Raw genomic sequence first — 15,018 nt, 5'->3', positions numbered from 1 at the left:
CAAAAAGTTGATTTGAAAGTTAAATTGTTTTTAGGTTGTTATGGGGTTACATAGAAAGGTGTCCTGGATAAAGCATATTTAATAGCATTCTTATATGTTTTACATTTACTGAAAGGTCAAAATCCCTCTCTCCTCCTAAATCCAACTACCCTTGCTGTCAACTTATAAGTGGTTATGACCTAATGTATCTTTATGGGACCTGGATCTTCTAAACGTGATTTGGGGACTACTGCCCAATTGACTTCTAATAATTGGTCCATTTAACAGTCATGTCCAGTGTCTTGTAAGGATCTTTCTTATTGGTCTTGCATTCTTGCTGTAAGTTGTAATCAATCTAATTTCTGTCATCCTTATCTCATTAATTAATCCTCATGAATAGCAGGTCATCCCTAATATAACTTTAAGTACTGCTTGTTCTAAATCACTTTAGGGTAACCTTGGTCTTTCAAGCTTTGTATCATAAATATTTTCTCCTGAAATAATTACTCATCTGCTATACAGTTGCACGTTGCCCTTAACAGCTCTCCACTTAAGTGAAAATGGACGGGCACTTAACGTAACCTATTTGCCTGCTGTGGGTTTCCTAAACAGTATTATGTGAATTTTGCCATCCTTTGTGTTAAATTTGATATTCATATATTCAATTTTACATCCACTAGTATTCGCTGTAAAGGAAAGGTTACGTTCATCGTCATTCAGCTTCTCTGTGTATTCCAAAGGCTCTGCAGCATGAAGTGTTACTCGACTTCATGCTGCCCGAACGACTGCTGAATTATTATCAGTAATTTTCGAAGGAAGATACGTACGCCGTGTGGGGAGAGTTACCCGGCACTCCGTTTTTTGGAACTTTAAGCCACCCGACTTATAAATCTGCTAAAATGTTCATTTAAAATAAGTAACACTCCAAATAGAATTTGTACGTCTTGAGGGTTGATTGATATACGACTCGTTTCATGTGAACTAAAAGACACGTGTCTTTCTGATTCTTTGAAATAAGATTGACTACAAGAGTTTATCAATCTACCATTGATTATTGAAAGCGGAGATTGGAAACATCTACACTGGATTTGTTAAAGATTAGACTTCCAGGGGTCAACTTTTAATCCATTTGTCCTGAAGATGGTCTTACGAAGTGAAACCTAAAGACCGAAACGTCGACTTTCACACTGTTTTCTATATAATTATTGAGTATTGTCATGAAAAAGTGTTTGATCTATTTTTGAGTGAAGGAACCATTGAGTGTATTATTTCCTTCCAATATATGTATAGCTGTCTACATTTTAGGTACCCTGAATACCATTCATTGATATAAATTTGTCTTTTTTTACACACCCGTTGCTTCTTTTGATTATTTGCCTATTTGCCTATTTGATTATTCGATTATTTATGTATTCTTTCTTTCTAATTATGTTGAGGTGATGCACATACATATGACTAATGCATAGTGTATAGCTTACAATACATGAACTTTGAGAGAGATTTGATCTATAGGTATATCTCCATCCTATATTGAATAATAAAAAATTATACAACTCAGTATTTAAAAAAAATCCCTTGAAGGCATCCTTCTACCAGTACGCTTTTTAAATAAAGCAGTTTTTTTAAACGCAGCCTGTTTTCCTTACAGGAAAACGGGATGCATTTCAAAAACGAAATATGAAACGCGAAACACTCGCAGTTTACCACCTACTTCAAGTAGGTGGTAAACTGCAAGTGTTTTGCGGTCGCAAATGCGGTCACAAAACATTGGACATTCGATTGTGACTCGCTATTAGGAAAGGATACCCCTTCCTAATAGCGAGAGTCGCAAACACTATTTTGCGAGTCACCGACTTGCAAAAAAGCGTTTGTACATGCCAGGACCCTTTTTTATAGTCGCAAACGGCCGATATCCCGTTTGCGACCGGAAAAACGGTCGTACATCTGGCCCTTAATTTCATAGGTAATTTGATTACACCCACCTTTGCCTCAGCCTATTTGAAAGTTATTTTAGGACAAAAGGACAACTGGTTCAGGATTTGTTCCTCAAATGTGCTCAACATCCTGTCAGAGAAAAGAATTACTGTCTAGTTAGCCACTTATTTGCTCCACGACTCGAGTGGGTTACTTTTCTTACAAGTATTGGGCTGTTTTCAAGATTTTCAGCTTCTTCTGTGCCTTTGTCACCTTTTCTTTGTTCTTTCTCTTGTTGTCTACATCTAATTCCCCTCTATTCTTTCCTATTGTTTAACTGCATGAAGCGGAATTATTCTAAAAACAGACAGGCATAAACGTATATATAAATATATATTGTGACATTATGCTTTTATGGTGTCAAACATTTAAAAATGAAATGATGACTACACTTCATCATTTATTGCACCCAGAAGATGGTGCACACTGTCGTGATCAAGACTGCCGTTAGCAGTTGAAACGCGTTGATAGTTTGTCTCTCGAAGCACTTTTAATAACGCTTTTTGTTGATTCACTCACCGAGGAGTTCATCTTTATCCCTTTGTTTGTCTGTGGATACATTTCCTGCATATATATATACAAAAACCTGTGCATATTTTGCCTTTCTCTCAATAGGTTCAAGAACCTGAATAGTCTGGATAATGAGATCAAAATACATATTTGAGAAAAAAACACAGAAAAAAACAATGTGAACTAAATAAGAATATGATGTAAGGGACGTTTGTATTAATGCTGCTATGTGTGTATATATTTATGTAATGCACTTTCACACTAGCACTTTTTTGCATATTTTGCACATTGTTATATATCATTTAGGGACTGAAAAGACCTATGTTTATAAGTGTTAACGGTGAATCAAGTATAAGGCAAAAGAGGATAACTGCATCTCTCTCTTCTTTTTTTCTGTACATATAATTTCAATCAGCAAAAAACCCTCAAGAAGAAGCACTTGCTATAATTTTTCTCAGTAGGTTTTGCTACTTTAGAATTAATTTCTATCTACATCTGTACAATAATTTGAGATTGATGCCATGAATTTATGAGCACTATGCCATTATTCAGGTTTAATTTAACATATCTCAATCTGAGGAGTTTTAGTATGATGCATTATGGTAAAGCCAGTATGTCCGACAAAGGAAACTGGCCTTTTTCTATGTTAATACTTGTGTCTTTTAACTAATTTGTTTGAATGTATCATGTGCTTTTTAAGTTCCACACTATATATACATTGTGATAGGCAAAGCGTGTCATGTGATTAAGACTGCCGTTGGGCAGTCGAAACGCGTCAGGCTGGGCACTTGCTTCTTAATACTTTTTGCACTAGCACTTTGAAAATCTGCATTATAAAAAGAAGCTTTCGTTACCACGCTGGAGGTTCGTACCTGTTCTTGGATCAAGAATGTGATCGTTTCAGGATTGTGGTTTCTCTGTGATTCGAACGAAGAACGGCTGTCTTCGTTATTACGGACCCTCCCTCCTTGGTGTGGCTGGCCAGCATACAGCCGATATCACGGAAGTGACTGTACTCTATCCCGGAAGGGGTATCTCTGTAGCCAGCCCCCCGCACGTTGAAGCCGGTAGTCGGAGTGCTGCTTCACTGAAGGAATACAGTAAAAGGTCCTGAGGAGTCGGAGGACGCTGAAGGTACCGAATCGCTGTTCCATAAGGTGAGCAGCTGTGCCGACCGATAAAGTAAACATTGCGGATAGTGGGGATAGTGCTGTGAATGTAACATACCGAGCGGAAAGAAACGTTTGGTGTTAACTTAAATTCAATGCAGATTTTTTGAAAGCCATGTTGTCAACAGCGGACGCGCTTAAGGACCGTGAAGCAGCAGCAGACGCCCTATTTTCTAATATTTCTGAAGTTGAGGCAATTTGTGCTGAACAGACTAACAAATTAAATACGAACAATGATGTTAAAACTCTTTTAAAAAAACTGGAGAAACTTCACCGCGCTGAGATGACAAAATGGTGGGAAATGAAATCTTGACAAAAATATAAGGAGGTAGGAAGAGTTCCACGAGGCCTCAGGGTGATGATTGCGCCTTCCTTTGAAAAACCAAATCCTTTGATGCTAAAAGAGTGGGCAACCAATAATTTAGAGGCCTCTATGAATATGGTATCGATATTGATTAAATACGCTGTGATTGATTGAGTAGAAGTGCTTAAAGAAATTAAAGATATCAATGCACTGTTAGAAATCGATGAACACAAAGAACAGATTGCCAAAGGACATGAAGAGATATCAACGAGGCTTAAAAAACATGAGGAAACTATCAAAGAGAGGAAAATTTACAAATTTGCAAGGGATAAACGCGACTATGAGACCGGACGCGTGTTTACTTTCTCTAAAAAATATGATAACATCAAACACCGTGCGCTCATAAATGAAGATAACAAGAGCACTGCAACTACATTGGGCACTCAAGCTGATGGCAATTGTTCTTCAATAGAAATTAGCAGTGTAGACAGTAGCTTGGAATCTGATGACAGTATAGGACAAAGGGCACCCCAAGTACCGATCAATTTCACACCAGGAGAAGAGCTTTCTTTTTTAGTAGAGGACCGCCGGAAAACTCTGAGACCACGCAATCAAGCGCAGAAACCAGAACTAGAAGGAACCAACGGAGGAAACAGAGGCGGAAAATCAAACTACAAAGGCAGAAACAAGAAAAAATTCAACAACAAGAAATAAGACAGGTACCTAATAATGTTAATGATAATACTGTAATCAATTTGTCTGACATTACGCTGTCCATGGCGGAAAAACAACTATTGGCCCTTGGACTTTCATATTGTCCCACAAACCGTTTTAAATCCACGCAAACAAGAGTAGATGTGTTTAAATTTATTCGAACACTTAAATTGAGAAAGCATTTCCAACTCAAAAATGCAGCGGATATTGCATCCCAAAGTAGATCTACATCAGGATTAAGCTCTAATCTTCAAGTGGCAGATGTGGACACACTTTTGGCAATACAATCTTTGGCTAATTCAAATGACATTCCAGAAAATTTAACACAGGAAAACCTATACGCAGCTGGTATTACCGGTAACACACCAACTATTAGCCCATTTATACCTCCTTCTACTTTTATCCCAATGATGCCAAGGGATGCTTTTGATGTATTTAGTGAATGCATAGTAGATGATTTGAAGAAATTGAACTGTACTGTTATGCAACAAAACAGACAGCGCAAATACTCTGAAACGCAATACACTAAATTAATTCGTAAATTATAGGAACATACAGAGGCTATAATTAACAACGCTGATAAGGGTGGAAATATTGTTTTGTGGCCAAGAACCATGTATATGGAGGAAGCTTGGTCACATCTCAATGATACCAATTGTTATAGGAGAGCTAATTTTCAGGAACTCAGACAAAACAAGGAATATGTTTTTGGTGAATTGGCACAGTGGAAGCGTGTTGGCTTATTATCCAAAAATGAATATAACTTTTTTTTAAATGATCATCCAATGACTCCATTTCTATATTTCATCCCAAAAGTGCATAAGAATGTGGTACTGGTCCCTGGCAGACAAATCATTTCAGCACGAAAAAGCCTATTGTAGGCTATGTCAAAATATGTTGATCATTATCTACATGAATTTGTGGAAGAACTGCCATCTTTTATCAGGGACACTGGGCATTTCCTAACTAAACTGAGGGATGTTGACTGGGAGGAGGGTTATCTTTTAACAGCGATGGACATTAGTTCTTTATATACCAGTATTCACCACTGTGATGGTATCAATGCAATTAATTATTATTTGGATAAAAGAAACATAGTCATGTACGAACATAGCAAAATGTTGGTTAAAATGATAGAGATTTGCTTGACTCATAACTTCTTATTTAACAAGGAAGTGTTCCAACAAGTACGTGGAGTGGCGATGGGGGCATGCTTTTCCCCTAGCTATGCGTGTTTACACGTGGGCTGGTGGGAGGAGCATGTCCTGAGGACCACCCACCAAGATATTTTCGACCAGCATGTTCTCCACTGGTGGAGATTCATTGATGACGTGTGTCTGATCTGGAAAGGTCCTATTGAAAGAGCCAAAAGATTTGTAAATGATTTGAACATTAATGCACTGAATCTTAAATTTACATCAGATATTAGTGACAATAAGATACAATTTTTACATGTTGAGATTTTTGTAAAGGAAAACAAGATTCACACTAAATTACATAGAAAAATAACAGCTGGAAATTCAGTGCTTCATGCGAACAGCTCACACCCCCAATATCTTGTACGAAGTATTCCCTGTGGGGAATTCTTAAGAATTAAGCGTATCTGCAGTCATGAAAGTGACCTCAAACAATGTCAAGCTGAAGCTTTCGAAAGGTTTATAAATAGAGGGTATAAAGCTGCTGATCTTATAACAGCTCGTGACAAAGCAAACAGTGTAATTGATGTTAGTTTTTTAATGTTTTACCTGAGATTCCAATGTCACCTAGGCAGATCAATGAAAGCACTGACATTTTGGCTACGAAATCCATTGACAACATAAGACTAATAACCAATTTTTGTCGGCAAGAAAGACAAGTTCGTAACATTTTATACAAAAATTGGCCAATCATTCTTTCGGACATAACGTTGTCTCGAATTATGCCTAAACTACCTAGCCTAACCTTTAGAAGGGCACCCTCAATGAGGGATGCACTGGTAAGGAACAGTCCAGAAATCATAGCTTCAAATAGTTGGCTCTCAGCAAGATCAGGATTTTTTAGGTGTAGTTCATGGCGTGCATGTAAATTTGGAAAAAATGTTTCGCAGTATGTCACAGCGTTTAGTCCAGAACCAGTTACAAGGACATTATACTTGCAGAACAGATTTTGCCATATATGTCCTAGAATGTACTTGCCACTTACTTTATGTGGGCAGTACGAAATTACAGGTATTTAACAGAATATTACAACACCATAGAGCAGCTGTCAACTCTGATCCTAATTATCCTGTGGCACGGCATCTCAAACTTGTTCATAATAACAACCTAAATGATCTTAGTTATTATGTTATTAGTGCAGTACCTAAGACTATAAGAGGAGGCAATCGTGAGAAAAGGTTGAGACAGGTAGAATCAGAATTCATTATGTTGCTTGACACTAAAATGCCGAATGGACTTAATAACAGTGATGATTTTGAACAACTTTTTATAACTTACTACTTTATGACAAGATGGATCTCAGGTTTGCTTTTGGATTGGTGTGTATTCTTCCTTCATGTTCCGGGTTTTAGTCTGGGCTCCCCTAGATTTTATCTGGTTTTTGAGTGAGGAGTACTGCCGGTTTAAGGTTCTGAGAGTTTTATCGTAATCTTGAAAATTGTTGTGTTTTATTGTTTTAAACCATCTGGCTGCTATATGTATGTTCTTTTAGATTGTAGCTCAACACCCTATATATACAGGTAGGGTGATGTTTTAATCCGGTGGAATTTATATTTTTTACCAGGTTTTATTTGAGGGTTCCTCGATTTTACTGGGTTTTACGGGACTTTTTGCCAGCTTTTAACATTAGAATACCAGCTTGACATTAACGAGTGGGAACTTAGTTCTAAAACCTAGGTTTTTGTTATACCACAATGATGTCACTCATATGATCATTGTTCTGTTTCTATATATATTTATGTATTTATTTATTTATAGGTATTTATTTATTTATATATAGAACATGGGGTGTTGTAACTATACAAAAACCTGTGCATATTTTGCCTTTCTCTCAATAGGTTCAAGAAACTGAATAGTCTGGATAATGAGATCAAAATACTTATTTGAGAAAAAAACACAGAAAAAAACAAAGGGAACAAAATAAGAATAGGATTTAAAGGACGTTTGTATTAATGCTGCTATGTTTGTATATATTTATGTAATGCACTTTCACACTAGCACTTTTTTGCATATTTTGCACATTTCTATGTATCATTTAGTGACTGAAAAGACTTATGTTTATAAGTGTTAACGGTGAATCAAGTATAATGCAAAATGAGGATAGCTGCATCTCTCTCTCCTTTTTTTCGGTACATATAATTTCAATCAGCAAAAAACCCTCAAGAATAAGCACTTGCTATAATTTTTCTCAATAGGTTTTGCTTCTTTAGAATTAATTTCTATCTACATCTGTACAATTATTTGAGATTGAATTTATGAGCACTATGCCATAATTCAGGTTTAATTTAACATATATGAGGAGTTTGAGTATGATGCACTATGGTAAAACCAGTATGTCCGACAAAGGAAACTGGCCTTTTTCTATGTTAATACTTGTGTCTTTTAACTAATTGGTTTGAATGTATTATGTGCTTTTTAAGTTCCACACTATATATACATTGTGATAGTTCCAGCGTGTCATGTGATCAAGACTGCCATTGGGCAGTCGAAACGCGTCAGGCTGGGCACTTACTTCTTAATACTTTTTGCACTAGCACTTTGAAAATCTGCATAATAAAAAGAAACTTTCGTTACCACGCTGGAGGTCTGTACCTGTTCTTGGATCAAGACTGTGATCGATTCAGGATTGTGGTTTTTTTTTAATATATATGTATATATATATATATATATATATATATATATATATATATATATATATATATATATATATATATATATATATATATATATATATATATCCTTTTCCAAATTGCTTGGATACAGCCACCGCAAACACCAAATCAGCGGGTGCGTCGTCAGGCGAACCTCCAAGCTTGGTCCGCTGAAATAGAAACAAAGGCTCCTCTCAGAACAAAAGGACACGCAGTGTCTTGATAAATGCAGTCAGGGTTTAATCAGTGGCTATGTCGGACGCGTTTCGCCTGAACCAGCAGGCTTGTTCACCAACAAAGTTTTGTCAAACAATCCCACCATTTTATGCTGTGCACGTGATAAAGTCATGTGAGGACTACAAAACAGTTGTAATAGACAAAAGACTGGTAGTTTCTGCCTGCTAAATACCAAAAAAGCCGGTAAGCCGCGTCGGAGTATGTATACAAACGAAGCAATATACAATAAAATGTAGACAATGTTATTGAATCTACAAATTAAAATTATATTGTATCATGGCTTTGTCAGGCACAGTCCTTTTAAGGAATAGCAACATGCCCCTGATATCGATTGCATTATCGATAACGCCCATGTGGGCATAGATAGCTCCAAACTTTCCGTTTAACTTGATTTAGCTAACCACATAGTGTAGTTCGTCACATATCATAAAAATAAAGTGAAATTATTCAGCCAACAATAAGCTTATTGACAAAACAAAAATACAATGAAAAAATATATATACAAGAAAACTATAATATACTAAACTTAAAAACGGAAATCTCAGGAAGGTTAATTTAAGCTCATCAAAAGCCCCTTAAATTACAAAGGTGTATACAGATCTTCTTCCATATTAAGGCCCATTGGTGCTCTCCTGTTCAATTCCACAATATAGCGTGATTCCAGTTTTCTCAAGCTCTTCTGTCTATCTCCACCCCTCACATTAGGGGCAATCGCATCTTTAACAAAATACGTTAAACCAGTCACATCACTACCATGAAAGGCTGCAAAATGACGTGCCACAGGGTAAGCTCTATCTACATGTTTTATAGCCCTCAAATGTTGAAGTATTCTCTTATGGACAGGAAGAGTTGTGCTGCACACGTACTGAAGATTGCAAGGGCAACTCAGAACGTACACAGCAAACTCTGTTTTGCAATCAAATTGCCCCCTAATGTTCTTTTCAATTTGCAAGCAACCTGTCATAAACTTTTTTGTATTTTTGCCATGCTGGCATGCTTTGCACTTCAAACACTTGATAAATCCATCTTGACGTTTTAGCCATGATGTTTTAAGGGGCTGCTTCAGGGATTTAGGTGCCATGTTACTGACCAACATTTGTTTAAATGATTTGGCTCTTCTAAATGTTATCATAGGTTTCTTTGATACAATTTGACCCAAAATTGGATCATTTCGTATCAAATGCCAATGTTTCATCAAAATACTGCGCACTTGCCCATGTTGTTTATTAAATGAGGTCACCAATCTACACTTGTTGGAGCCCTGTGATTGATTCTGCCTACGTTTACTCGTTTCTGATGGTTGAAATATAATTTCTTCTCTTGTTTTTTGCTTGACCTTGTGAATTGCACTCTGAATGCACTCTTCCCCATATCCTCTTATTTTGAAACAAGAGCGTAAGGTATGTAATTCTATCTCACTGGTGGCAGATTCACTACAGTTACGTACTGTTCTTAAACATTCCCCATAGGGGATGCTTTTAATGAGGTTACTGGGATGAAAACTTGTTGCATGTAGCAACGTGTTTCCTGCTGTAGGTTTTCGAAATATTTTGGTATGCAGTTTACCATTCTTCACATACACAGTAAGATCTAAAAAGTTCACTTCATTATTACTCACAGTACTGGTGAATTTTAGATTAAGATTATTAATCTGGAGATTTTTAACAAAACCATTGGCTGATATTTCAGTTCCTCTCCATATGACGAACAAGTCGTCGATGAAACGACTCCAGTGGAGGATGTTATTTTGCCATTCTTCTTGGCACTGCTGACAGACCACCTGCTCCTCCCACCAGCCCATATGCAAATTCGCATAGCTGGGGGCAAAGCAGGTGACCATCGCAGTGCCGCAGAGTTGATGAAACAGTTCCCCATTAAAGAGAAATAAGTTATTTTTTAGGCAACATTCCACCATTGAGCATAACATTTGTGTATGAGCCCATAGGGAAATTGGTCTTGTCCCCAAATTATATTTAATGGCATTAAGCCCGTCTTGATGTTTTATGCTTGTATACAGCGTAGTTACATCGATGGTCATTAAAAACATGTCATCTTCCCATGGCAGATCATAGATGCTCTTCAGGAAATCACCTGTGTCTTGAATAAATGAGGGTAATAGCTTTACCATTGGGCATAAGAATGAGTCAACAAACCTGGAAGTGTTTTCTAAACCACTCCCAATGGCCAAAATAATTGGCCTCCCTGGGGGATTGTTCAAATCTTTATGAACTTTTGGTATTAAATAAAAGACTGGAGTTACTGGGTTATTGATCTCTAAATACCGAAATTCATCGTGCGATAACAGACCTTGGTCGTACCACTGCTGTAATTTGGTATTAAACACGCGATTGCTTTCTGACATCAGGTCAGGGGGGACCCTTACATAGTTGTTCTTGTTATTAAGCTGTTTATATGCTTCATCTAGATATTTCTGTCTGCCCCATAAAACTATGTTCCCACCCTTATCGGCATTCTGTACAATACAATCGTTATTTGAGGACAGTTTCTTAATAAGAGCCATACAATTTTTTTGTTGCTGTGACCATTTTTTATGTTTAGACCCTGTTCATTTCTCCAGATTCTTTAAATCATTGATTACCAGTTCATTAAATATGTCTACTGAATCCTTTACAGTTGTGGGGATAAATCTTGAGCAAGGCCTAAAACCTGTAGAAACACTTTCCCCAATTGGAACACCTTGTTCTAGTGCAACTTCCTCTGCATTCTGTGATGCAGCTTCTGCAGCAGCTGAATAGTCATTCTCTTGTTCGTTGCCCATTTGTCCCAATTCCAGTATTAAGTTCATATCATTGACCTGTAGATTTCGTAGGTCACTCTGTATTACAGTACCTTTTTGGGCTACCGGTACCCTATATTTACCAGGATTCATTGCGAAATGTTTCTTAAGTTTCAGCATTCTGGTGTACTTGAATGTATCAATTCTAGTAGACACATAATTAAATTCCGCAGGGGGACAGTATGACAGACCAAGTTGTAGAATTTTTTCTTCTTTAGTTGATAACGGGATTGATGTTAAATGAATTACTGCCGTGGGACTCTCAGACGAAGTTGCGTCATTTACTTTTTCTTGCTTCTCCCATTGCCGGTGCCGCTGTCTGGCCCCTTTGCGCCTCTGTTGCCTCTGCCTTTTCCCCTTCCGGGTCCTGCATAATTGGTTGCAGTTCTTGGACGGAGGTTGAACCTCCTTTCCTCTTGTAAAAAAACAAATTCATCCAGTACTGAGGGGATTTGATTACGTGTGAGGCCACTAGGTCCTTCATCTGCAGATGTCTCAATCTCGGAGCTTTGCACACTACCTTGTTCTGACTGGGCTGTCCCTGTCGTTCTCATTCCGGGGTTCATTTTTTGTCTACGGACATTATCAAATTTCTTGGCAAATGTACATATTTGTCCTTGTTCATAATCGTCCTTATCTCGCATGAATTTGACTGCTTTCCTCTCTTTGATTGAGACCTCCAATTTGTGCAGGCGTTCTCTCATATCTTTTTTTAATTTACTTATCAGTTCTTGGTCCGACTCTTTCTCCAGCATTTCCGTTATCTGCCCAATTTCTTCCATTATCTTAGTCCTGTCAATATCGGCATATTTGATTAGAATTGCGAGCATTCTCCGCGAGGATTCTTGATTATTATCGGCACACTCACACAACATATTGGGATTAGGATCCTCATATGTAGGGGCTACTAGAATTCTCAAGCCCCTAGGGATTCTTTTGACTTCTAGGTACCGTTGTAAAGACTTCGCTTCCCACCATTTTGAAAGCTCACTTCGTTTTAATTTCTCCAATCTTTTCAATCTTGCCGGCACATCCGATACTTTATCATTGGATATTAAACTTGTTGCACTCCCTGCACCTTTCTTAGTGACCTGCTTGTTATCGTCAAAAATCGATAGGGCTGCTTCTTCCCTTTCTTTCATTTCCGCAGCCGACATCTTAAACCCTGTAGTTTTCTCGTCAAGAACCGCCAATTGCTGCTTTCCTAAATGGAAGCTGCTCTTGCTTATACTTGTTGGCTTCCCCGCTTCCCCTCACGCACAATCGACACAGCTCACCTGGGAGACGGCGCTTCCGCGGGTCCTCCGACTCAACCGGACCCCCGTAACTCACTCTGGTTCCTTTGCCGAATATTCTGCAGACGCTTCTCGCATGAGGGGCGGGCGGCGGCACCAAAGTCCTTTTCCAAATTGCTTGGATACAGCCACCACAAACACCAAATCAGCGGGTGCGTCGTCAGGTGAACCTCCAAGCTTGGTCCGCTGAAATAGAAACAAAGGCTCCTCTCAGAACAAAAGGACACGACGCAGTGTCTTGACAAATGCAACCAGCGTTTAATCAGTGGCTATGTCGGACGTGTTTCGCCTGAACCAGCAGGCTTGTTCACCAACAAAGTTTTGTCAAACAATCCCACCATTTTATGCTGTGCACGTGATAAAGTCATGTGAGGACTACAAAACAGTTGTAATAGACAAAAGACTGGTAGTTTCTGCCTGCTAAATACCAAAAAAGCCGGTAAGCGGTCGGAGTATGTATACAAACGAAGCAATATACAATAAAATGTAGACAATGTAATTGAATCTACAAATTAAAATTATATTGTATCATGGCTTTGTCAGGCACAGTCCTTTTAAGGAATAGCAACATGCGCCTGATATCGATTGCATTATCGATAATGCCCATGTGGGCATAGATAGCTCCAAACTTTCCGTTTAACTTGATTTAGCCCCAGTGGGCATAGCTTTTGTATTTAGCTAACCACATAGTGTAGTTCGTCACATATCATAAAAATAAAGTGAAATTATTCAGCCAACAATAAGCTTATTGACAAAACAAAAATACAATGAAAAAATATATATACAAGAAAACTATAATATACTAAACTTAAAAACGGAAATCTCAGGAAGGTTAATTGAAGCTCATCAAAAGCCCATTAAATTACAAATGTGTATCTTCTTCCATATTAAGGCCCATTGGTGCTCTACTGTTCAATTCCACAATATAGCGTGATTCCAGTTTTCTCAAGCTCTTCTGTCTATCTCCACCCCTCACATTAGGGGCAATCGCATCTTTAACAAAATACGTTAAACCAGTCACATCACTACCATGAAAGGCTGCAAAATGACGTGCCACAGGGTAAGCTCTATCTACATGTTTTATAGCCCTCAAATGTTGAAGTATTCTCTTATGGACAGGAAGAATTGTGCTGCCCACGTACTGAAGATTGCAAGGGCAACTCAGAACGTACATAGCAAACTCTGTTTTGCAATCAAATTGCCCCCTAATGTTCTTTTCAATTTGCGAGCAACCTGTCATAAACTTTTTTGTATTTTTGCCATGCTGGCATGCTTTGCACTTCAAACACTTGATAAATCCATCTTGACGTTTTAGCCATGATGTTTTAAGGGGCTGCTTCAGGGATTTAGGTGCCATGTTACTGACCAACATTTGTTTAAATGATTTGGCTCTTCTAAATGTTATCATAGGTTTCTTTGATACAATTTGACCTAAAATTAGATCATTTCGTATCAAATGCCAATGTTTCATCAAAATACTGCGCACTTGCCCATGTTGTTTATTAAATGAGGTCACCAATCAACACTCGTTGGAGCCCTGTGATTGATTCTGCCTACGTTTACTCGTTTCTGATGGTTGAAATAGAATTTCTTCTCTTGTTTTTTATTTGACCTTGTGAATTGCACTCTGAATGCACTCTTCCCCATATCCTCTTATTTTGAAACGAGAGCGTAAGGTCTGTAATTCTATCTCACTGGTGGCAGATTCACTACAGTTACGTACTGTTCTTAAACATTCCCCATAGGGGATGCTTTAAATGAGGTTACTGGGATGAAAACTTGTTGCATGTAGCAACGTGTTTCCCGCTGTAGGTTTTCGAAATATTTTGGTATGCAGTTTACCATTGTTCACATACACAGTAAGATCTAAAAAGTTCACTTCATTATCACTCACAGTACTGGTGAATTTTAGATTAAGATTATTAATCTGGAGTCAAGACACTGCGTCTTGTCCTTTTGTTCTGAGAGGAGCCTCTTTTATCTATATATATATATATATATATATATATATATATATATATATATATATATATATAGATATATATTATCTACATGCGGTCGCCAGAAGATAGTTATAGTTAGGACCTATTTTCCATAGGAAATCAGCAAAATTCTATTCCCAATAAGTCTGGCGCCGGTTGATGAATCCTTGCGAAACTTTCCAAACTTTTGGCCAGCTCCACTCCGCTCCT

Source organism: Triturus cristatus, chromosome 7, assembly GCF_964204655.1.
Source record: "Triturus cristatus chromosome 7, aTriCri1.1, whole genome shotgun sequence".
NCBI lineage: Eukaryota > Metazoa > Chordata > Amphibia > Caudata > Salamandridae > Triturus > Triturus cristatus.
This window is presented reverse-complemented; position numbering follows the sequence as displayed.